The sequence below is a fragment of the Bidens hawaiensis genome, unplaced genomic scaffold (genome assembly GCF_021521415.1).
Source record: "Bidens hawaiensis isolate Kalapana, Puna unplaced genomic scaffold, B.hawaiensis_p1.1 tig00028481_1, whole genome shotgun sequence".
NCBI lineage: Eukaryota > Viridiplantae > Streptophyta > Magnoliopsida > Asterales > Asteraceae > Bidens > Bidens hawaiensis.
The window spans coordinates 35,868-61,850 of NW_027494652.1; the positions used below are offsets into that span (position 1 = coordinate 35,868).

Below are 25,983 nucleotides of genomic sequence, written 5' to 3' on the forward strand. Positions count from 1 at the left end.
CTAACACGATGAAGGTTGCAGTTGCTTTAACCTTCATACAACTTGTTTCATAGTTGGTCGTGTTAACAATGAATCCATTGTACACAGAACTGCCAAATGAAACATCTCCGCCAAATCATCATGCAAGCCTGCGTCCCACAACTCCTCGGTGAAGAACTCCTTAGCCCGGCCATTTCTTAACAACATACACGCCCAACCCACAATATTAAACTTGTTTCCATACGATGAAAAAGACGGGTCCAATGCTTTCTTATCCGAAATAAGCTTCAACAACACCACCACGTAACTATACGAATCTGCTTTATCCGACACCCGACACGTCATCGCATATTTGGGAGCTATGTAACCAAATTTCCATGCTACTCCTGTGGTCGCGTGGGTCTCGGAAGTACCCAAAAGCCGGGCCAAACTGAAATCAGATAGGTACGCGTTGAAATCATCATCTAGCAAAATATTACTCATTTTCACATCACGATGGAGAACGCATATAACGCATTATTGTGAAGGTATGCGAGTGCACACACGACATTGAGCGCGATTTTGTGAAGGATTCGCCAGTCAACAAATCGGGTCGATTGTTCTTGAATGAATCTTTCAAGATTGCCACCTAACAGATAATTGTAGATTAAATATATATCAGTTTCACTTGCGTTGTACCCGAGTAACATCACGAGGTGCGGGTGGCGGAGTCGGCCGGGGGTTTTGAGCTCTCTATCAAACTGTTGTACGCCTTGAAACCGTCCAACCGATTTAATCACTACTAAAAACCCAGGTGAGATCTCGGCTTTGTTAGTGGCTCCAAACCGTCCATTTCCAACACAATTACTTGCATTGAAATTGTTAGTGAATCGGACACATTTTCGAAAGTTAATGGGGCTCCAATGTTGGTGAAACCGTTACTTTGTTACCAATGATCACGTTTACAGGGGGGCGTTTTGGACTGTCTCCTGGTGCATAAGAACATAACCATGATATTGCAGACACACATGTTATGGACGCAATCGCAATCGTGTTTAAACCAACCCGTCTTTTGGTTGACCCCGGGTGGGCTCTAGAGGGTTGTAAAGTCGTTAGCAACTGGCTGATCGGGAGGCACGTTTGTTGGAGAGATTTTACACGATTGGAGATTCAGGTTTCTGAGAACATTACTGCATTTCATCAAATTATCATTCGGTGGTAATGAGCCTAATAAGTTATTAGACGAGACGTTGAATTTCGCAATTGTTGTCAAGTCGGCCAACCCTGATGGGATCAGTCCGGAAGTATTGTTATTGTTAAGCAAAAGATCGATAACGTCTTCAAATAAATGAGATCTTCTGGGGACTCACCGGTTAACGAGTTTGAGGAAAGTTCTAAAACTTCTAAAGAACAAGTTTTCAGAACCCATGGGGATTTGACCCTTAAGATTATTACCCGATATTGAAAGACCCTTGAGATCTTTAATCTTGTTGAAACTAACATGTATTTCTCTGGACAACACATTCCAACTTAAATTAACCGTTATAAGCGAACCAAACTCCCCAAAACTAATGGGAATTGATGTGTGGTTGAAAGAACGTGCTATAAGTGTTTTATACTGTGTGTTTTACTTGTTTATATGTATCGAACACAAGTATTTTGATTGGTTTTGTGTTTACAGTTGATCGGAGCTTAAAGGAGCTAATTTGGAGCATTTGGTATGGAGTGGAAATGAAAGTAATGATATATTATATGATAGAAAATTGAAATACGAAGACGTTGCCAGAAATGGGGAGGAAACCGGCATTGGGATGAAGATTTTATGAAGAAAACAGTATTTTGGTGCTATAGCCACCGTAATGCAGAGAAGTCAAACCGTAGGCTACGGTTGCCTGGCCGTAGCATACGGTCTGGTCTGACAGGAAATCGTTTTTTCTTGTTTTTCTTCCATATTTAAGCTCATAAAACCCTAAAGTTTATTATCCTTCGTACCCTAGCCACCAAGGCAAATTTTGGGGCCATTCTCCACATTCATAACACCTTCCAATCATCATAATCATCCATGTTATCATCCTTGCAACAATCAATGAAGCTATTCAAGATCAAGATGCAAGGCTAAAATGTTCGTGACCATCTCCGAGAGTAGGGTTGTGTTTGTAAGAAAGACTTTTTGGTATTTGAATATTTACATTGGAACTAGAGTTGATCAATCATTCGGTTGATTAACCTATTATGTTTGTTTACGCATTGAACAATGTTTTGTGATTTTATCAATTTATTTATTTGTGGTTATCAACTTTTAGGATTAAGTTCTTTAAGTCATTGATCCATTTATCTTTAGCCATTTAATCACTTACATTTACCAAACCCTAAAACTGGTAATCAATTAGGTTATTATTCATCCAAACTAATTGTTCGGATTAAGTCCTGTCAATCAGTAAGGTCAATATCTAGTCTTTTGATTATAGGTGTAATCAAACGAGTTTTCTAAATAGGTTTAATCAATTGGTCTAGTCTGTTTCATAACCTGAACCTGGAGTTTGGTTTCTGTTAGTGCACGGTTTTGCGTCTAGAGTCTTTGTATTTATCGTTAACGTTATTGTTTATTAATTAATGTAATAATTAATGTTTATTATTAACTAGTTCGTTAAGGTTAAGTCTAGTTCGCTAGGGATGTTAGCAAACTAAGACATTATAATGTATTACCTCCTGATTCGTTAGGGGATGTTAACGAATCAGGGGGTGGTTCGCTATGTTAATCTATGTAACGAAGGGGAAGCTGGTTCGCTAGGGGATGTTAGCGAACCAGGTCACCTTCTATATATAGTGAACTACTGTTCACTTTTAATGTAAGTTTTTGAAAAGAGTTTTTGAGTGTTAATTTACCAATTGGATTTGTGTGGTTTGGTTTTGGTTTCAGTTTAAGTCCGAAACAGGGTGTTTGTTTTGATCAAATTGGATTGGTAATTGATGTTAATTGGATTAGTGGTATATTGTACTGGATTCGGAATTGGTTTACGAGGATTTTGGTAGGTTATTTGTGCGATTTTGTTAAGTAACGAGGTTGTATTACGAATTTGTTATTGTTGGGTTTCTGGGTTTAATCTTCAAACTTTCTGGAAAACTTGTTTGAAGATTTGAAGATTTGAAGATGAACGTAATTCGCTATCATCTGTATGGTGATTCGCTATATGTTTATCTGTGATTCGTTATCAATTTGTGCTACTTCGCTACCAGTTCGTTAATCAATTCGTGTGAGTTATTGATTCTTGTTATCTAGTTCGCTATCTAGATTAACTGATTCGTGTGACACGCGTCTACGTTGGGATTTGTGTCATAACAACCTTTGCCACGTGGCATAAGGTGTCAGAGTTTGTTACAAACGGTTGTAACAACCTGATTCGTTATAGTGTGATTCGCTAATTCACTGTCGCTGATTCGTTATCTTAATTCGCTAAGCATTATTTAGTGATTCGTTACTGATTATCATCTGATTCGCTAAACTAACACTTTGTGATTCATTTGGTTAATTCGTTAAGTTGACTTGTCATTCGTTATCTTTTTCGCCATTTGGTTGATTCGTTAACCTTATTTGTGATTCGTTAAGTTGACTAGTTAAGTTGACTTTTGATTCGCTAAAACACTCACCTCATTCGTTAAGATACTGCGTTGCTGATCAGTCTTAACTTTGTTAAGAGTTTATTCGCTATAACTGTTCACAGTTCGCTATAACTGTTCACAGTTCGCTATAACTGTTCACAGATTGTTAAATTTTTATTTACACCCTTTAAATTTTTGAAACTTTTCAAAGATGGCCGGTATGTATGCATTAGCTTCTTAAAACATGTTGATGCAACAGATCTTGCAACTTGATACCGAGATAGGTTCGCATTCTAAATGTCCAAGATTGATGAAGTTCAGTGACTTTGCCAAGTGGGAACCTCGGTTTCGTGCACATTTGGGATCTGTTCATCCTGATTGCTCTTACTGTCTTGATGAAGTTTATGTTGCACCAATGATTGGTGATGATACTATTGGGTATACTCCTAAAGCTGTTTCTCAATACTCACAAGAAGAGAAGAAAGCTTTAGAAATCGAGATAAAAGCCTATTCTACTCTTACTATGGCTTTACCCGAGAATATTTTTCATCAAGTTGGTAGTATCAAGAGATGTGCATCGTTATTTCAACATCTGCGTATGAGAAGCATGGGAAACACAACTGAGAGTAAGAAAGTGATGCTCAAGTTTCAGTTTTGAAACTTTAATCTATTGAAGGGAGAAACAGTTGAAGAGATGACTACAAGATTTAGTCATTTAATTGCTGAAATGGACAAGATGAAAATGGAAATTTCTGAAAGGGATAAAATTGACATTATTAAAAGTGTGCTTCCAAGTTCTTATTGACATTTCTAATGGTTTTGAAAGAAAATGACTATTTTGTGAATGAAGACTTGACGGCACTTGAATTTCTACAGAAGATCGAAGCTAGAGAATACGATCTTAAGTGTCAAAAATCCTCCAAAAAAAATCAAGATCCTGCTTTCTATGGTGGTAGTATGCCTCTCAGTTCAACGATCTCTCCAATCACTGCTTTTCTTACTCATGTTGCAAGTGAACAAGAATCAACTATGTTTAATGATCCAAAAGTTTCTTTCTACTCTGTTGGTAATTCGGGTGGTTCTGGAAGTTCAACTGATACAAATCCGTTTGCTACACCACCTAGTGTTAATATGAAGGAAGCTGAGCAAAACTTTGCTTTTCTGACGGCTTTTATGTCTTCATATAAAAACTTAGTGAGTAGTAAGAGTGCCACAAGTGATTTAACAGATGAGGACTATGATCAGATAGATCCAGATGATCTAGAAATCATGGATTTAAAATGGAACATGGCTATGATCGTTCGTAAAGTTAAAAGATTCATGCAGAGAACTGGAAAAGATCTTCCAGCTTTAAACAAGAAGTTGGGTTTTGATAAATTAAAAGTAAAGTGTTATAATTGTCAAGAATTTGGGCATTTCGCGAAGGAATGTGACAAACCAAGGAAAGAATACACTGGACCTCGTGGTCAAAGTCAAAATGCTTCTACACCACGAGGAAGTGATGCTGAAATGAAACCATCTTCTTCTACAACACAAGCAATGTTAGCAGATGGAACTGATTGGTCACAACGGTTACTATGCAATGATGTTCAAGCAAATTTGGCTATGTTTGGATTACATAAAGATTGTCAAGATGCAACTGGTAGTGAGTTGTCTTCCGATAATGATTCTGGATCTGATTCTGACGACTCTTGCGACAAGCCTTCCGAATCAATGTTTGCTTGCATGGCCAAGATCAATGAGGTTAGTAACTCTATCTCTGCTACTTCATTTGTTAAAGCATCATTTGTTGACTGTGAATCTAACAAATCTAAGTTAGAATCTTTGAAAAACCAAAATGATAGTCTAATAAGAGAAATTACATCTCTTAAGGATACTTATCGACAATCTCTTGAATCTCAAAGGAGATCTCGAGAAAAGATTGAAGCATTGTCGACAAGTAACCATGATCTCAAAGTCGAGTTATCTGTGAAAATAACCATTAATGACCAAAAATTTCAAGAGATTTTGAAACATCGTTCAAAGATAACTGAGCTTGAGAATGAGGTTCTTGAGTTGAAGAACAAATTGGGGAAATTTAGAAATTCATCTTTTCTGTTAAATGAAATCATTGAGGTATCTGGAAAACAAAAGGATTCCAAGAAAGGTATTGGTTTTGTTGAAATTCCACCACCTTTTCATAATGATTATAAAATTAACCCTTTTGCAAGAAAAAAAGAGGATTTGATTCAAAAAGAATATGTGATTTCTGAAAAACCTAATTTGGTTAAACCTGAAATTGTCAAACCTCAAGTTGCTCCTCAAAAACCTCATGTGGAAAGTAAAAAGGTCTTTGTTGAAAATGTTGACAAAGTAATTATTGAAGATGTGTTTGAACCTGAGATAATACACAAGAATAAGAACATTCCTAGTTCTAATCATATTCTTTGCGAACCTCAAAAGTTTGAGGAAGCTGTGTATGGTTCATTCAAATCTCAAATGAACAAGGAAGAAACTGTGAAAACCAAACCAGTGAGGGCAAAGAAGTCAGTTAAACCAAAGATTTCTGACGAGGACTTAATGCGTTTTATTAATCCTCCGAGTTCTAAGTCTTCATTGGCCAGAGTTTTTAAGTTAAAAGGAATGGACACGATGTTCACAGAAAAAGATATTCCAATAAGTATTATCAAACCTGAACTTATTGAGAGTGTTTTTGTCAATGAAACTTCAAAAATTCAAGAACTTGAACGTGTGTATGCTTAAGCAAAAACATCAGTTCAATCTGACCCATTGACTAAGGCAAAACAATTTTTAAAACAAGCTAAGAAAATTAACTTTGTGAAGTCAAATGGGACAGATACACTAAAAAGTTTTTCGGACTGTTCTAATTTAGATTTTTATTTAAAGAAGAAATCTGAATTATCTGATGAGTTTGTTAAGAGCATGACTAAAAATGTGAGTCATCATCAAACGTCTGCATCATTCATTCCAAATACTTCACAACATCATCGTGTAGACATGCGAACTTGTTTCTTGTGCGGTCAACAGGGTCATGTTGTGAGGAATTGTAGTCAACAGAACTATCAGAATCTTCATCCTTTTATCAAGGACAAATCTAAGCCAATTCCATTGGTCAAGGAGATCCTGAAACGACCTGTGTCATATGCTGATGATACTCATATTTTGTTCTCTAATGTGAATCCTCGGAAGGTTCTTCATGTCAATGAGACACATGGTCAAGTGAAACCAAAATTCGTTCCAATTGAACCCATACGTCAGAACAAGAATTCAAACATTGTTCAGGCAGCTTACTTAAGACGAATGTCTAGGAAGCCGGTAACTTATACACTAGTGGCTGAACAACAGTTGAAATCTGTTCAAGTTAATGATCAAAAAGAAAACCAAAAGGTGCCCAAGACTGAGGCCTGGGCTGCCTTTTTGAACTAATCACTTTTGTTTGTGTGTAGGGTTCATCCAAGACCATTTCTGGTGAAAACTGGATCATGGATAGTGGATGTTCTCTTCATATCAATGGGAATCTCGACCTATTAACCAACGTAAGAAATATTCAAGGGGTTTATGTAGCGTTTGCAGGGAATTCTGGGGGCATGATCACACAAGAGGGTGAAGTTTCAAATGGTCACATTACGTTTGAGAAAGTAAATTATTGTGACAAAGTTGATCATAACTTATTGAGTGTATCGTAGATTTGTGATAAAAAGTACACTACGATATTTACTGACAAAGAATGTCTTATCTTGAAACCGGGTTATGTTATTCCCGAGGACATGGTTGTTATGCGATCACCACGATCAAATGATATTTATGTCTTAAATATGAGTTCTAAGGTGTCCACATCGATCGAAACATGTTTTGTCTCGAAAGCAACCGAGAAAGACTCGATTCTATGGCATCGTAGAATGAGTCATATACATGTCAGAAAGATGAATTATTTAATGGCAAATGACTTAGTTGAGGGTGTTTCGTTAAAGAATTTTAAGTTATCTAATCACTGCGTTGCATGCAAAAAGGGCAAGCAGAAGAAGAAGACACATCCCTCTAAGTTATTGAATTCCATTGATACTCCTCTTGAACGACTTCATATGGATTTGTTTGGTCCAGTGAATCGTGCGAGTATTTCTGGAGACTGGTATTGTCTAGTAGTGACAGATGATTATTCAAAATATTCATGGGTGTTATTTATGAGTTCAAAAGATCAAACACCGGTTTTGGTACAAAACCGTATTACTAAGATCGAATCAATGTATAAACAAAAGGTGAGGAGAATCCGAAGTGATAATGGTACTGAATTCAAAAACACTATATTGGATTTCTTTTGTATTCAAAAGGGAATTCACCGAGAATATAGTGCACCTTATGTACCTCAACAAAACGGTGTTGCTGAACGGAAAAATAGAACTCTGATTGAAGCTGCACGCACAATGCTTGCTGATTCTAAGCTTCCTGTCCAATTCTGGAATGAGGCAGTGAATACAGCTTGTTCTACGCTTAATCGAGTTCTAACTGTGAAACGACTCAAGAAGACAAGCTACGAGATCTTAAATAATAGAAAACCTAATTTAAAGTACCTGGAACCATTTGGGTGTCCGTGTACAATGTTGAAGAAGGATTCGGGTAACTTTGAAGAAAAAGCTATCGAAGGTTATTTTTTGGGATATGCATTTCCAAGAAAAGGGTTTTTAATTTCACATCTGGTTGTGTTGAAGAATGGTACCATGTGGACTGTCAAAAGTACATAACTCCTTCTCAAGGGAAAGGTCCAGACTGGATGTTTGACTACGATAGTTTATTTAATTCATTTATTTCTTCGACTGAACACATTGACGAAGATCTGGTTAGAGCATACTTTGAAGATCATTTGACCATTCCAAGATTTTCAAGTTCTAATGATGTTGAAGCTCAACCAGATGCTCCAACTGAAGAACCTCAAGTTGATTCTCCAGTTGCGATTGATATTGTTTCTACTTCTTCTGATAATGATCAAGCTGAAGTTCAAGTTATTGATCTTGACAGTGATAATGTTTCATCTCCCGAGTTAGGTGAACATTACACTAACTTATTTGATAATGTTGTTGTTCCTGAGAATCCCACTCTTCGGATTCATGGATATCATCCACAGGAAAACATCATTGGAGAACTTGATGTGGGCGTTCGTACACGTCATCAAGTTGCTTCGTCAAGTGATAATAATATATTGTGTGCTTACACTAATTTACATTCTTCGGGAATTGTAAATCTTGCTAAATTCTATTGCTTTCTATCTCAAGTTGAGCCGACGTCAGCTCGTAACGCACTTGAAGATCCTTCTTGGGTAGAAGCTATGCAAGAAGAATTACAGCAATTTGCACATTTGGGTGTTTGGGACTTAATAGACAAACCTGCTAGAGTCAAGAAAGCTATTCCGACTAAGTGGGTATTTAAGTGTAAGAAGGATGATCTAGGGGTAATTGTGAGAAACAAGGCACGTTTAGTGGTGAAAGGTTTTCATCAGCAAGAGGGTATTGATTACACAGAGGTTTATGCACCAGTGGCAAGATTAGAGTCGATTCGAATCTTCCTGGCATATGCAGCTTATAAGAATATCAAGGTCTATCAAATGGATGTTAAGAGTGCTTTTCTTAATGGTGAATTACACGAGGAAGTGTTTGTTTTACAGCCTCCTGGTTTTGAAGATCCTGATTATCCGGACCGTGTTTACCGATTAAACAAGGCCCTATATGGTCTACATCAAGCCCCGAGAGCTTGGTATGGCACGCTCGCCGACCATTTGACGGATAACGGCTTCAAACTTGGGACTGTCGACTGCACTTTATTTTACAAGAATATTGGTGATGATCTTCTCCTAGTCCAAATTTATGTCGACGATATTATTTTTGGGTCTACAAACTACACATTGTGTAAGGAGTTCGAGAAGTCCATGCAAACAAAGTTCGAGATGAGATCGATGGGAGAGATGAATTTCTTTTTAGGTTTGCAGGTTCACCAGTCTGCTCACGGAATTTTTATTCACCAGACTAAGTATGTGAATGACGTCTTGAGCCGATTCAAGATTACTGCCGAAAAATCCCTTCTACTCCTCTTCCAGTAGGGCACAATTTATCACCGGATGAATTGGAGGATTCCGTTGATCCTACCCTTTATCGTGCTATGATCGGTTCTTTAATGTATTTAACGGCTTCTCGCCCTGATATTATGTTTGCTGTTTGTCTTTGTGCTAGGTATCAAGCAAGTCCACGAGTGACTCACCTAGCTGCAGTCAAGAGAATTCTTCAGTATTTGAGGGGAAATCCAGATATCGGGTTGTGGTACCCCAAGGATGATACTTTTGATCTTACTGCCTACTCAGACTCAGATTATGGAGGATGCAAGATCAACTTTAAATCAACGACTGCAGGATGTCAATTTTTAGGAAACCGGCTTGTTTCCTGGCAGTGTAAGAAGCAGATAACGGTCTCCACTTCAACCGCTGAAGCTGAGTATGTTGCAGCCTCGAGTTGATGTTCCCAGGTTTTGTGGATACAACAACATCTTCGCGACTACGGTTTGAAGTTTCTTACTACTCCTATTTTGATTGATAATTCTGCTGCTATTAGTATCACCAAGAATCCCGTACAACATTCTAAAATGAAACATATCGAAATTCGATATCATTTTATACGGGATTGCTATGAGAAGAATTAATCGATCTTGAGAAAGTACATATTGATTTTCAGAAAGCCGATCTGTTTACTAAAGCTTTTGACAAAATGCGTTTGAAATTTTTGCTTGATTTAAACGGATTGAAGACCCTCGCTGATATCCTTAAACAAGGATGACTATCTCTATTTTCTGTCATATTTTTCTTTTAAAATTTATTTTGGTTTTAGGGGGTGAAAATCTAGAAAATACAAAAAGAGTGTTTTTCATTTGTATAGATAAAATTCAAAAACATTAAAAATTTCAAAATTCAAAAATATTGTGATTTCTGTTCTTTAATGTTTTTTTTTCTTTTAAATATTTTGAAAAACCAAAAACATTTAAAAAAAACCAAAAAGAATGTGATTTATGTTTGTACAGAAAAATCCGAAAATCCAAAAAGATTGTGAAGTTTATTTTGTTTATAAGAAAACTGAAAAAGACAAAAATATTGTGTTTTTAATGTTTGTATAGAGAAAAACCAAAAAGATTTTTGCAGACGTTTTTAGATTATTTTTTCGCTGAAAATTATGTTGGTTATTTAAGTTTGTGAAGCATGCTTGCATGTCTTGGTGAATTGATGGCTAGCCATTTATTTATAAACATAATTTAACTGGGGCGATTAAATTTATCTTTACTTTATTTTATGCTCCTCAAAATTTTGAGTTTTTGAAGCAAAAAGAGAACATGATAGTACATTGATTATCTTGACCCCAAATCTAGCAAAAAGTAAGCTTAAAAGACTGTGTGCTTAATTGCATTGGTGCATTGGTAGGTCTTAAAACAACCCAGTAGAGTAAAGTATGTGATATAAACATAAAGAAACGCCAAATTGAAAGGGGTGTTAGTCTCTAGCAAAAGTCTCGGTGAGGATGGCAGAAATGTAATAACCAGTCATACTCAAGCCTATATTGTTGATCACCCAAAAATAAAATAAAGCAAATAACACGCGTTAGGATTCTGGACACTGTGAGTCTTTATGCGGCTTAATCATCTGGGTATTCATAAGCATGAATATTTCACTCGCTTTCAAGAAGCAAACCCAAAGTCATTAAACTTGATCACCGTTGTACTTCGTACAATTTAAATTACTAACTTGATCAAAATCCGTTGTTAGTCATACAATTGTTCCTCCATTGCGCGCGTCTTAATACCATTAAGAAACGGACCCCAGGGGATACAGTGTATGTAAGCCGACAGATGGACTCGTGCATACTCACTCACAGTAAAGGAAACTTAATGCATTGCTCAAAATTTCAAAATTGGTATAAAAAATTTTGATCAACAATATAATGGTTTAAGTCAAGTTGGGGTGATTTGGCCAAAATCAAATTAAGCTTGAATCGAGATTAGAGGCTGATAGTTTTTGATATTCTGTGCCTTAATTGAACACATTAATCATATCACAAAAATACTTGAATGTATGTTATAAGATTTAAGTGGACAACAATATCAATGACCGACTTATCGCCAGTCATAATATCGCTGAAATATAAAACTGTGATTGAAGGGCAATTTGGTCAATATGATTCTCTGCTCAAACTCGACAAAAATACAAAAATATGTACTGTTTTTGATAAATCATTAAAAAAAATTAAAAAAAAATATTTTCTATTTTTATGATTCGAATATTCTTTTGTAAATACATTCTTAATTTTTTTTTACAAAATACCAAAAATATTTTCGTCTTCTTTGTACATATTATTTAAATTATTTAAGTTATGTTTCGGAAAACTGAAACATTTTTTAAGGTATTTGGTTGCCGGGATAAAAGGATTCTCGATAACCTAATTATTTTATTTATTTTATTTAAATATTTAATTCATTTATTTATTTAATTTAAAATTAAATAAAAGATTTTAATTCGTTATTTATGGATAACGAACTAGGTGATTCTTTAGCGAACTAGCTTCTGGTTCGCTAACCTAATTCGCTTCCGCACTCTGTAACGAATCATCCCTTCGTTATGCATATTTAACGAATCATGACACGAATCATGTCTTGATTCGCTACCTTTAATTTAACGAATCAAGTAGCGATTCGCCAACATAAGGTAACGAATTGAGTTAGCGAATGGGCTAATTCGTTAACTTTGATTTAAACGAATAACCTGATTCGTACAAGTTGTACCTCGAGTTGCGTGCAAGGTCTATGTAAGATAGGATAACGAACAGTCCTCCACTGTTCGTCTTCTTCCTTCACTTTAAAGAAACTCTGTTCAAATTTTCTCTAAAATCTCGACTTTCTTGTTTGGATATTTCAAGGATATATTTGAGTTTCTAAGGTATAGCCGATCATGGCGATCTAAGTTTCGTAAAAAATGGCTAAGATTTGATAGTTAAATTATGAACTGTTTAGGGGTTTAAGGGTTTCCGAAGTTTTGAAACCCAATTTCAGTATAATTTATGTTAATAACTATAAGATTTTGATGTCATTGTGATCGGAATCATATTCTGATACCCTTGGTGGGCTTCAATCATGATTTGATTGTTGTTTGCCGGGTTAATTATAGTTTCATGTTATCAGTGGTTACAGTGGGTTCGTCTAACCTATGTACTTAGAGATGTTGAGTCTTAATCTCATTCATCTTCGATTACGAACGTAATTCCAAGTACAACGAGCTCATTATTGCGATGATTCGACGATAGTTATGATCTAATAGTCCCCGGGATTATATTGTTGACTATTTGTGTTCATCGTAATTTTGACTTTGACCATATGGGTCAAAGAACAAGTCTTAATTATGACCATTCGTTAGTCTTAGCGAATTGGAACTGTTTCGTGTCCAATTTGTTAAGATTTTACACGAACTTGATTAGCGAATAAGAGGTTACACGAATCGGATATTTACTTGATAGTTATTCGCTATGTTCAGTTCGTTAAAGTATTTACTTGATAGCGAATCGCCTGATTCGTTATCTTATTGTAACGAATCAGTGTGATTCCCAACGAATGACAAATTTTTTTAAAAATAAAGTAAATTAATTTTAATATTCATTAAATTTAATTAAAGGATTTAAATCGTCTAATACTTGTAAATATATTAATTACACATATCTTTTAATTATATATTTTGATATCTCTTCTCATATTCGTTTTTATTTATACAGTAAAACATGGCTGATCAAGAACAACAAAATCAACCACCACCAGAACAACCTCCACAAGGACAACCACCACAACAAGATCAACAGGCTGAAGTGATCTTATTGCCGTTTGATAAAAAGCACAACATTTGTGCTTATGTTGATCAAGATGTGACTGATTTGGAAATGTTTGGAGCTATGTTAACTTTCTTACGATGTTCAAAGATACACTATGCAATCACTGCTAAACCTAAAGTGTATCTTAGTATAATCAGGCAATTTTGGAACACGGCGGAATATGTTGAGACAGATAAATTGGTTCGAGCAACAATCAATCAGATTCCATTTACGATTGATGTTGAGGTCATTCGTCGGGTACTTCAATTTGACGATAATGATGATAACCCGTGTGAATTTGACAGGACTTTGGTTAGAGGTTTATTCACACGCTTGAACTATGGTGGTGATATTCGTAAATCTATGCTGAACAAGAACGGGTTGTGTCCACCATACAAGTATCTGTTGCATGTTCTACTTCATTGTATGAGTGGACGTCGTGGTGGGTTTGATGAGTGTCGCCTAAGTTTGTAGTCGGCGTTTGTTGCTCTAATCCTGAACAAGCCCTTCAACTACTCAGAACTCATCTTTGATCATCTGAAAGAACAGGTTCAGCAAACTCTACAGTCAAAGAAGTTCTTGATGTACCCTCTCTTTTTACAGCTTTGATTCCAAATTTGGTGATTGATCGGACGTTAGTGAACGATGTTCTTGATATGGAACATGTGAAAGCTGAAACTGTGCATCGTATGTTAATTTATAGAAAGGAAAAGCCACAGGATAAACGGATGATTGGTCATATAATCAATCCAAATTATGTATGTCCTCCTAATGAGCGCTGGATCCATGATGATTCGGATTCCGAGTGTGAAGGGGGAGAAGGTGGGAACAATGATGGTGGAGATGACGATGGTGATAATGATGGGAATGATGGTGCTGGTGGAGCTGGTGAACGAGCTCCTAAAGAACAACAAGATGCAGTCGATGCTGCTTTAGCTGCTACCATTGAAGCTCAGCTGGAAAGAAAAAGAAAGGGTAAAGCTGTAGCTACTGGTGAACCATTAAAGAAGCCCCGTCTGTCTGCTGGGGCTGGGGTAATCATTGGAACCCCACCACCACGTCAATCAACTACTCAAAACTCGGCGGTGCCACTAACTACTAGCACTCCGATGCTTACCTTGACGACGATGTTGGTGTCACACGAGAGGCTCGGTCTGATTCCTTAAATGGCGTTAACCGAGATACCGAGACCTCCTGCTACATTGGCTACAGTATCTCCTACTACATCAATGAGACCTCCTCCTCCGCCAACAACTAATTTTCCTCCTCCTCCACCTCCGCCTAGTGGTGTCTCATTCATGAGAATCACTCGGCCTCAAGGACCTGTTCAACCTGTTCACCCGTCTGTATACAACTTGCCACCAGGTCGTCAAACTGAAATGCTGCTAAATCTGCTACATCTATATGAAAATCAAATGGCAACTGATCGTCAAACTCAAGAATGACTCATGGAGAATCAACGACGAATGATGAGTTATATTTCTTTCTGTCAGAAGGAGACTAAGTCGTTGCGTACGATTGTTGAGTCTCAGGGGGTGAAATTAAAAGAACAAGAAGAGTTGATTTTACAATTAACTTGTAAAGAAGAAGCCCTCAAGAAACTCAAGAATGACGATGATGATCCTGATGAGTCTGATGCAGGAGGTGAGCCTAAACAATCGCATGGTTCATCCTCTGGTGCAGGTGTTAGTGGCGGTGATGATTCGAGCAAGCAGATAATTATTTATCAAGATCCAACAGCTTCCAAGCCAATTGAAATGATTGCAGCTAACACAGTGATATTTGTTGATGGATCAGGGGTGGTTCGTAGTGTGGTAAACAGAGATGAGATAGAGGTTGGTGAGTTTGTGGTTAGATCCTTGACACGGGAGCAGATTTCGATTCTGCTTGGGCTGAATGACTATCAGTTGACTGTTTTAGAGACTGAGCCCGATGTCGATGTGATAACTGAGGAAGATTTGGAAGTTGATCCGTTGTTTATGAATACGGATTTTGTTTATGAGGATGAAGAGATTGAGATGGAGGATGTGACTGCTGATGAGTACTCGGACTTGTATCAACACACGAAAGTTGATCAAGGTGCTCCGGTATTTCAAAAAGAGGTGTTTAAAGTGACTGAGGATGAAATGGAAAAGGTTGTGCAGTGAACAGTACCCTCACTCAAATAAGTGACTGATGAGGACGTAGAAAGATGGTTCAAACGTCATAAAGTGGGTAAACTTATCAGTGCTTATCATTATGTAGATCAAGAAAGAAAAGATATTGCGGCTGCTTGGGTTAAGGCTAATCAGGTGACTACCTTCAAGACCATTTCAAAGGTACATGGTGATATTGTCTCCTGGCTCTATGATTATGACCTTAAGGTATGTATAATCAAGTGGGAAAAGGGTGTCCAGTATTACGAGAAAATAAGGACGTTTTAACTCTACCGCGTTGGGATATTCGTAACCTCGCGAGACGTCCATTTATCAATCGTGGGGGTTACCGAACAGCTGAGTGGTTTCACCAACAATTACTGTTCGAGGTCAATCATGGCTTCAAATTCTTCAAGCCCCAGGTCCCAAGACGTCAGCGCATTAACGAGATTGATACAAGGACCGGCTGGAAGAAACTTGTCTTAAAAGTGAAGCCGCCAAAGACGATGAAAAAGGTTCCTGTGAAGACAATGCCTCAAGATATTTATCTGTCTTTCAACCGTTGGTACTATGACAGTTGTACTGGCGAGGCTGTTATTGTTCATGGTAGAGGACTGCAGACTGAACTCATCAAGATAATCGACCCGATGTGGTTGGTTAACTTATCAGAGACCGACAATGACGTGCTCTTCAGGAAGCAGATTTTGTTCGAGCGCTGTGAAGATTACGACCTGGCTATGCATTTCCAACGAGTCGTTCGTGTGTGTCATGAGCATGGAATTCATAGTTGCAGAGAATGGCAGTCAAAGCGCTTCAAATAAGTTAAAGACAAAGAGCTCAAGACGAGGGGGTGTCTGTTAGTGCACGGTTTTGCGTCTAGAGTCTTTGTATTTATCGTTAACGTTATTGTTTATTAATTAATGTAATAATTAATGTTTATTGTTAACTAGTTCGTTAAGGTTAAGTCTAGTTCGCTAGGGATGTTAGCGAACTAAGACATTATAATGTATTACCTCCTGATTTGTTAGGGGATGTTAACGAATCAGGGGGTGGTTCGCTATGTTAATCTATGTCACGAAGGGGAAGCTGGTTCGCTAGGGGATGTTAGCGAACCGGGTCGCCTTCTATATATAGTGAACTACTGTTCACTTTTAATGTAAGTTTTTGAAAAGAGTTTTTGAGTGTTAATTAACCAATTGCTCTCTCTCAAGCTTCACCTTAACATTATTCATCTAATATATTGATAATATATACACATATTTATAACACTTAATCGGTTAATTATGAGCTAGATCCTTAATAGTAATAATCGGATATTCACAGATCTGAGATCTTTTATTGTTATTGATTGGTAGTCTGGGTTCCAACAGTTACTTTTCTCAAACTGTTTACAGCCAAATCATTATTTAATCTGTTTGACATCGTTTGTCCACTCTATTATAATTAGTTAAAACACATTAAACTTGATTAGAATTTTCCACTGATTTCGTATGGTTTCGACACCTTACTTGCCTTTGCTAGTAAAGGTAGTTTTACAAATATTTTTGATTGACCTTTAGACATTGATCAAAATGGCGCCGTTTCCGGGGAATCAACGTGCAAAGTTCTAGTTTTAGTTTTTGTTCTTTTTGCGATAATTTAGTTTTGCTTTTGCTTTTAGTTTTATTTGTTTGATTTTACGCGGGGTATTCTTTTTATTCATGTGTGTAGGTAACTCACAATGACAGGGAGTTGGGTTTTTGACCCACATGAAGGACCACAGTTCGTGGAAAATGCTGATCCGGACCATTCATTTCCATATCATGAACCACCTTCATGCAACCCCCAAAGCTATTACGAGCCAGATAATTATAATCAAATGAACATCAACCAGATTATTCACTGCCTCCACCTGATGATCATGGTTATTATGATTCAGGTGATGAGAATGATAGTGATGGGCCTGAGACGCAAAATTTTGTAAGTTATCAAGAGGAGAAGGACTATTACTACTTTGTGAGTTATAAGGAGGAGAAGGACTACTACTGCTACTGCTACCACCATGAACACCCTCAACCAATATACGAGGAAGACCCTCAATATTATAATCATGTAGGTACATATCAAATGAATTATCAACAAGATCAAGAAGATTCCTTGGGTAACCAAGAAGAGTGTATGAAAGACGTTATGGATTTTTTTGAAGGAGATGAAGAGAGATAAAGAAGCTTAAAATAAATCTTAAAATAAATGGTTAGATCTTCAAGAAACGTCTAATGCTGCCCAAGATGAACTGATGAGTCCACTTCTTGAAGAGGTAGCCCAAATTAAACGAGAAAGAGAGAAGTTGGCTAGTAGTGTCGTGACAGAAGAGGCTCTTGATCTTTTAAAGAATGAATTTGAGGAGGCAGTTGTGGAGAATAATACCAAGCCAATTCCTCTAGTTACCAAAGAGCCAAAGAATGCCTTGGTTGTGGTTGTTGATGAGGATGTTAAGGGAGAGGGTCTAGACCTTTTGGAGTATATTGTTGAATGTGTGGACCAAGTTAAAGAAAGAGTACCTTTCAAGAAATCAGACACTGATATAGTCCCAAATTTTTCTGATAATCCCCGGTTACATATTTCACAAATTCATAAAGTTGGGTATGCTGGTTTGAACTCGAAGAAGAGGAAGGTGGAGTTAAAGGAGTTTGGGCAAAATTGTATGAAATGGGCCCATATTTGTTCCACTAACGTGTCAACCACAAGGAAGAAGGCGTGGACACAACACCTCAACTACCGAACATACACGGGAAACTCGGTTGGAAAATGCTCAGTGCAGCCCCGTCCAATATTTGATGTTTCGAAGATACGAAAGAGTGTGTGGGCTCGACGTGTTCGCTACCGTGCATATATTGGAAATTCTGAAGGTGAATGTGCATTCACACTGACCCGTATTTGTCATTAAACATTCTAAACATGAAGGAAGAAGTGGAGCCGAGGTGTGTCAACTACCGAGCTTTTAGTTGGGAAGTTTTCGCTTAGACCACCGTTAACGTCATACCAGGTAACGATCTGTTAAATACCTTAACAAAAACTTAGTGCTAACTGGGAGGCAACCTGACCTAAGTATGGGGAAGCTCATGGTGATTTAGTCAAGATTTGGTAGAGTAGAGATTGTCATCATATAATTCAAGAAGTGCGGGTCAAGATTGCAAAAGTACTCATCAGCAGGACTCGTTTGACAAGAGAGATTTGAATCAGGTTCATGTGTTTTGTTTCTTTTATTTTGGTTGTTAAAATGTTTAAGATTTCGTGTACCACACTCGATTTTTAAACGAGAAATTACATTGAGGATAATGCAAAGTTTAAGTGTGGGAATGCGGGATAGAGAAGTTGAGTGTAAAAGAAAAGGGTGAAAAAAATGAAAAAATGTCACGAATTTTTAAATTTTTTTGCAAAATAATGGAAATTGATAGAAAAATTGGGAATTGTTTTTCAAAACTAGTAATATATATGAGATAATAACAAAAAACATAAACACACTTAATTTGTGATGTGTTGGTAGGCCTGATAACGAAAAACATCCGAAAGTGTACTAATATACCTATAATTAAAACCATTAAGTTTTGTGGGTTCTCATATGTGAAAAACAAATATATTGAAATGTCAAATTTAATGAATAAGCACCATCGTAGATTAAAACCTTATAAATTTTAAAATTTGATTTCATTTAAATGGCATACAATAAAAAAATGAGCATTAAAAGAAAAAAAATTAAGTGAGGAAGATCCAATAATTTAACGTGCCTCCTTCTAGGATAGTACTTGGAGATGACATCTATGGATAAGGATAAGAAATTGTAACATCCTGTTTTTCTTGTTTCGGTTAATAAATAAAATAGGATTTATTATGAGTTGGACTTATGTTGGGTTAAATAGATATGAGTTATGGACTTGGGTTAAAAAGGAAGGAAATAAAGACCATGGGCTTAAGACCATGACCCATCATATATAAACAATAATTACTCCATAATTCATTCATTTCACATATTCCATACACCACCCAAAACACACACATAAGCTCTGTCTCTAGTTTCTCTCTTTCCCTTAGCCGAACCCAAGAGGAAAACCGAGCATCGATCTGAGGTAATGATAGTATGATATTGTATGAACCCAAACCCGCTAGATTTAGTCGCGTAACGAAGAGCCGATACCCTTAAATCGTTAAAGTCACGAGATCCAGGTGGAATCGGCTAAAAACCGATCAAAAGATGAGCTTAGGGGTCACCCTAGCTCAGATCTGGATCGAACGGGACAAAAAACGGTGAAAACGGTGCAAAAATACGCTTTTCCGGCGGTGACGGCGCCAGAAAGGCGATGTGGTACGAGCTTAGGATGTTAGAGAATGTTTCTGACATTCTCTTACCTAACCCTAATTCGTTAGCGGGGAAATGACGAATTAACCCCAATTCTTTATGACAATCCGCTAAGAAAAAAGTAATGAATAAGCTTTAATTCGTTAAGTAGGGGACGAATGAACCTCCTTCTCTATAGGATTCATTCATTAGCCAGGCCAAAGAATGAGTCCAGTTCGTTATAAGGTCCAATTCGCTATAGTAGCAAATTCGTCATGAAGGCTGATTCGTCATAATTGTCAGTTCGTTATGAAGTAACGAATGGGTTCATTCGTTATGAACCCCATTCATTAAGGGACTGGGACGAACTAGAAGTTTGTAAGAATGGCAGAATGGTCCTCAGACTTAGAATAAAACAGATTAATTACAAAGAAGCCAGGGGCTCTGCCCCTTAGACCCTGCTAGGGGCTGCCGCCCCTAGAACTTCGCTGCTAGGGGCGCTGCCCCCGGACCCTCGTTCGTTGAGGGTTATGATTAAACTAAAAATACGATATGAGAATGGTAGTTAATTGACACGTTTAATTATTATACAGTTAGCCGTGCACACCTAAAGAAAGGGATTACCATTAACTCTGAACGTAACCGCATTCAGGTGAGTTTCTAGCCTCATTCCTTGTTATGCTTTCGGGGTTGTGTGCATACTCGATGTGATTAGTTAATACACTAATCCTAAGTGATAAGTGTATGCCATATATGATTTATGTGAAAGATTTGAATGATTGCTTGTCGGTATGTGAACGATCTTCGGATATGGCATGTACCGTCAGGTTATAATTACAGATGTGAATGTTATATATAATGTATGAATGATATATGTATATTATGAATGAGTGTAAGGGATGGCTAGGTACAGAAGAAAGGGACTAATCCCTAATAATACTCAAGGTAGAAAGGGAACAGACCCTAATAATATTCGAGGCAGAAAACGAACCGAGCCATAATAATACTCGAGGAAGAAAGGGACCGGACCCTAATAATATTCGAGGCAGATAATACCCGAGGTAGTAGGGTGTAATGCTCTTTAAAATGTATGAGTATGTAAAGTATGAATAGATGTAATGAAAGTAAAAGAAAGGATGAAATAAAGAAAGAAAGTATGTACTCCTGTATGTACTAAAGAAAGATAAGCAGACTAAGTATATACTAAGTATCTACGGATGCGTATGTATAAGTATGTGAAAGTACTGTATGTTACTTGATTAACTAGAACTCACTCAGCGTAGCTAACTTTTAGTATGCACGCGGGTGAGTAGGGTGAGGAAGCTCGCTTGACATGGGCACATGGAATGTGAAGGAAGAGACTGGCATCTCAAGGAAGATCGTTATGCTTTATGTTTAATGTTTTTAAATTTGAAAGGCAAGTTGTTGTTTAAGACAAGTTACGCCTTATAATGTAATGTTTATGAAAGATTTAATATTCCGCGAAATTTTTATTTAACACTGATGATTAGAACTGTGTTTATGAGTTAATCCAACGTCCAAAGTGAGGCACCGGTAACGGGGCCTTACAGAAATAATAATAATAATAATAATAATAATAATAATAATAATAAATAATAATAATAATAATAATAATTTGTGTTTAAAGATCCAACAACGTATATGCTTCTCACTGGGCTAGCAACCACGGTGAGAACATCCATGGGTGAGGATTAATGAACATTAATTCATACGAACCAACAACTTACATGCTTCTCACTAGGCTAGAAACTACGGGGAGAACATTCATGTGTAAGGTTTGTTTTATAGATAAATACAATAATGCTCAAATAATTAATTCTATTGCCAATCCGTGAGGTTAAATTTTAATAGTTACAAGTTTTTGGGTGATAGTGGTAGAGAGAAACAAATCTTTATGGTTTTATCTTGGCTTTGACATTTATGAAGCAAATTAGGTGGATTTCTGATACTATGTGCGAAACCTTTGGATTGAATGTTAGCTTCAACTTAAAAGAAAAACATGATTAGGAGTTTGATTCATCGGCGGTTGGGTTTAAGTGAACAACAATACTGGAAATTACGGGTTTTGTGTTATCTATGATTAATTAAATAACCTAAATGTTTTGTATTATCTTGCTATTGCAGTTCCAAATTATGATTCCATTGTAAATATTTGTCAGGATGAAAAATGATAAGTGTGGGGATGTGATGTGGGGTTGAAAGAACATGCTTTAAGTGTTTTATATTGTGTGTTTTACTTGTTTATATGTATCGAACACAAGTATTTTGGTTGGTTTTATGTTTATAGGTGATCGGAGCTTAAAGGAGTTAATTTGGAGCATTTAGGATGGAATGGAAATGAAAGTAATGATATATGATATGATAGAGAATTGAAATACGAAGACGTGGCCGCAAACGGAGTTGGAATGAAGATTTTTGGTGTTGTAGCCACCATAAGGCAGGGAAGCCAGACTGTAGGCTACGGTGGCCAGGCCGTAGCTTACGGCCTGGTCTGACGGGAAGTCCGTTTTTTTGTTTTTCTTCCATATTTAAGCCCATAAAACCCTAAAGTTGATTATCTTTCGTACCCTATCCGGCAAGGACGATTTTGGGACCATTCTCCACCATAATAACACCTTCCAATCATCATAAACATCCATGTTAACATCCTTGCAACAATCAATGAAGTTATTCAAGATCAAGATGCAAGGCTAAACCGTTCGTGACCATCTCTGGGAGTAGGTTTGTGTTTGTAAACAATGCTTTTTGGTATTTGAATCTTTACATTGGAACTATAGTTGATCAATCATTCGGTTGATTAATCTTTTATGTTTGTTTATGAATTCAACATTTTTTTGTAATTGAATGTTTTGTGATTTTATCAGTTTATTGATTTTTGGTCATCAAATTTTAGGATTAAGTTCTTTGAGTCGTTAACTCATTTTTCGTCATTATATCACTTACATTTACCAAACCCTAAAACTGGTAATCAATTAGGTTATTATTCATCAAAACCAATTGTTCGGATTAAGTTATGTCAATCAGTAAGGTCAAATATCTAGTATTTTGATTGTAGGTGTGATCAAAGGAGTTTTTTAAATAGGTTTAATCAACTCGTCTAGTCTGCTTCACAACATGAAACCTAGAGTTTGGTTACTTTTCTCAAATTGTTTACAACCAAATCATTATTTAATCTGCTTGACATCATTTGTCCACCCTAGTATAATTAATTAAAACACATTAAACTTAATTAGCACTTTCACTGATTCTTTGTGGATTCGACATCTTACTTGCCCTTGCTAGTAAATGTAAATTTTACAAATATTTTTGATTGACCTTTCAACATTGATCAGGAATCGAACCATTATTATGATTCCCCGACACATCCAGCGAAGACAAACTTTGGTAAATTTAACTGATGTTTGATGGGAGTTGACCCGATAAGGCGTTTGAGCTCACGTTAACAACCATCACTTTCAATTTCGCACAGTTTTCAAATAATGTCCACGGAAACTCAGCGGTATGATCGTTTTCACCCGCGAGAAACGCATAAACGGTTTTCTCCCATGTTCTTGCATTCGGAATAGAATCTAACCTAACTTTCCCGTTAAATTATTGCCCCTAAAATTATGAATAATCGAAAAATATACATCATTTAACAACAACGTAAGGGCATTTCGACTTCAGATGCAAAATATTTAATGTATGGATTAGAGGGATTAACTGGTTCACATGTGGTGTACCAAAAAGATGGAATCGGGCCTGAGAGCAGATTACCACTAACATAATAAATCTTCATACACGGAACACCATGTTTATCACTGATTCGGTCTGTCAACTTATTCGAGCCCAAATCAAGGTGGTACAACTTCTTACAAATATTTAACCCGTGTGAGATTCCACAAAAAAAAAATATTCTGGGCCAGATTCACCATCTCTAAACTACCACACGCCCACCAATTTTCAGGAAGCGAGCCCTATAAAGCGTTCTCGGCGCCCATAATACTTTCAGGTTATGGAGAGTAGTGATTTATGAAGGAATCGTACCTTCAAAGTTGTTAAATTCATCTCCCGGGTTCGTTTGTGACAAATTTTCGGCATTATAAAAGCTAGGAATCAAGTTTAACAAGTTGGAGAACACAATGATTGATAAGTTTAAACAGTTGCCGATTTTACGCGGGATTGCACCACTTAAACTATTCCTATAAATATCTAGAACATTTAGCATTTCCATCCTACGGATTTGACTCGGGATTTCTTCTTGAAGCAAATTCGAACACAATAAAAGAGATTGTAACTTTGTACATTTTGACAAACTAATTGGGATCCCACAGTATAAAAGATTACCTGCAAGCTCTAAATGTTCAAGATTTCCACAGTTATATCCGATCTCACTCGGGATTGGCAATCCCGGATAACTGGTTAAACGACAAATATACCCCTCTCAAATCTCCAAATTCACTAACAAAATTAGGAATCGACCCGTTATTACGATTCCCTACAAGATTCAGAACCTGCAAGGCCTTTGATTCTGCTAAAGAATCCAGTATCTCCCCGGATATACAATTAAACCCCAAATTCAAAACCCAAAGGCCTCTTAATCCGGAGAAATGCAAGGGTAAGTTTCCACTAATCAAATTCCTTTCAAGATCAATCACTTCTAGCTTCTCCAATCCCCAAATCTCAACATGAATCTCCCCGCTAAAGTTGTTAAACGGATGCGATAAAACCCGAACCTCCGAAAGCTTCCTGATCGCAACCAACAATTTCCCGATTTAACTTTCCGTTTCGACCCACACAATCTTTCCTAATCCCAAACCCATACAACGGAAACTGATCATACACATCACAAGTAAACCCACAAAAATTACCTGCACCGGTAATATTAATCGCCAAAATCCTAGAATTAGCTACAACCAAATCACACATGACTTCGACCCATGAATAATGATCCAAATTGGTTAAAACCCAGTTCGTTAATAGTCTGGTAGGATCCGAAATGGCGGATTTGAACTCAAGAAGAGCCGATTTGTCTGAATCATTAGCGAAGATTGAGTAGAAGCAAGATGAAGTGAATATGATTGATAGAACGAGTAATTGGTTGATGGGTTTTGGAAAATGACCCATTATTGGAACCCTAATGAGGGTTCGAAGAAGAAAGTTTGAATCTTGGAGGTGAATTTAAAGACCTGATGCGTGGAAATTGGGTTTTGTTAAAAACCCTAGATTTGGTGTTTGGGAAAGTAAACAATGGAGAAGGGTTAAACAGTGGGGCGTCATTTAATAAACGCGGTCGTATATTTTTTTTAACATGCCATTCGTTTTCATTTCATTTTCACTTTTTTACATCAAAACATGTTGGATTAGAAGACATAATTACAATAGTCCTTTATGTTTATATCCGATTTCATTCATTGTCCTTTATTTTTAAAATTAACATGATTTGTACTTTACGTGTTCAAAATGTTACACCGTTTTTCCTTTGTCCCTAAACCTGTTTCTTTTTTTTCCGTTTACTATGGTCATGTGCATTGCATATAAGGGCAAATTGGTCATTTTACGCAATTATTTATAAAAATATTTTAATAATTAAGTTATATATATATATATATAGGGGTGAGTTATGGTACAATAATGACTTATCGTACATTACGTACGCGACACTGCTGGTCATCGATTTCAATTTCACGCGGTGGCAGTTTGGTAAATAACCAAACAGTAGTTCGCGATCAAATTCATCGATTTAAAATTGATTCCGATCCAAATTCAGAACTCCTTTATCTATCTCATCCAATTTCTAAACTCTAACCACAACTTACAGTATAAAATCTCAAAAGTCAAAACCCAAAATTGAAAAGAACGTCACTGAACATTAAAAATCTTCAAATTGATCAAAAATTGATGATTTAATCAATCGAATTGATATGTAAGAGGCTTTAGAATCATCAATCGATTATGAAAATACAGATTAACACACTTAATTGAGCTCTGATTAGGGTTCATGTTTTAACGTTCTGCTCAAAGTTTAAACGCTCTGACCAAAATAAACACCAAAATGATGATTTAATCAATCGAATTGATGTGTAGAAGCATTTAG

General features: G+C 36.7%; 1 pseudogene; it reads right to left on the minus strand.

Moving 5' to 3' along the window:
• Window positions 1–25,074, minus strand: LOC143577179 (LRR receptor-like serine/threonine-protein kinase RPK2; annotated as a pseudogene).
• Between the last annotated feature and the right edge of the window lie 909 nt (window positions 25,075–25,983).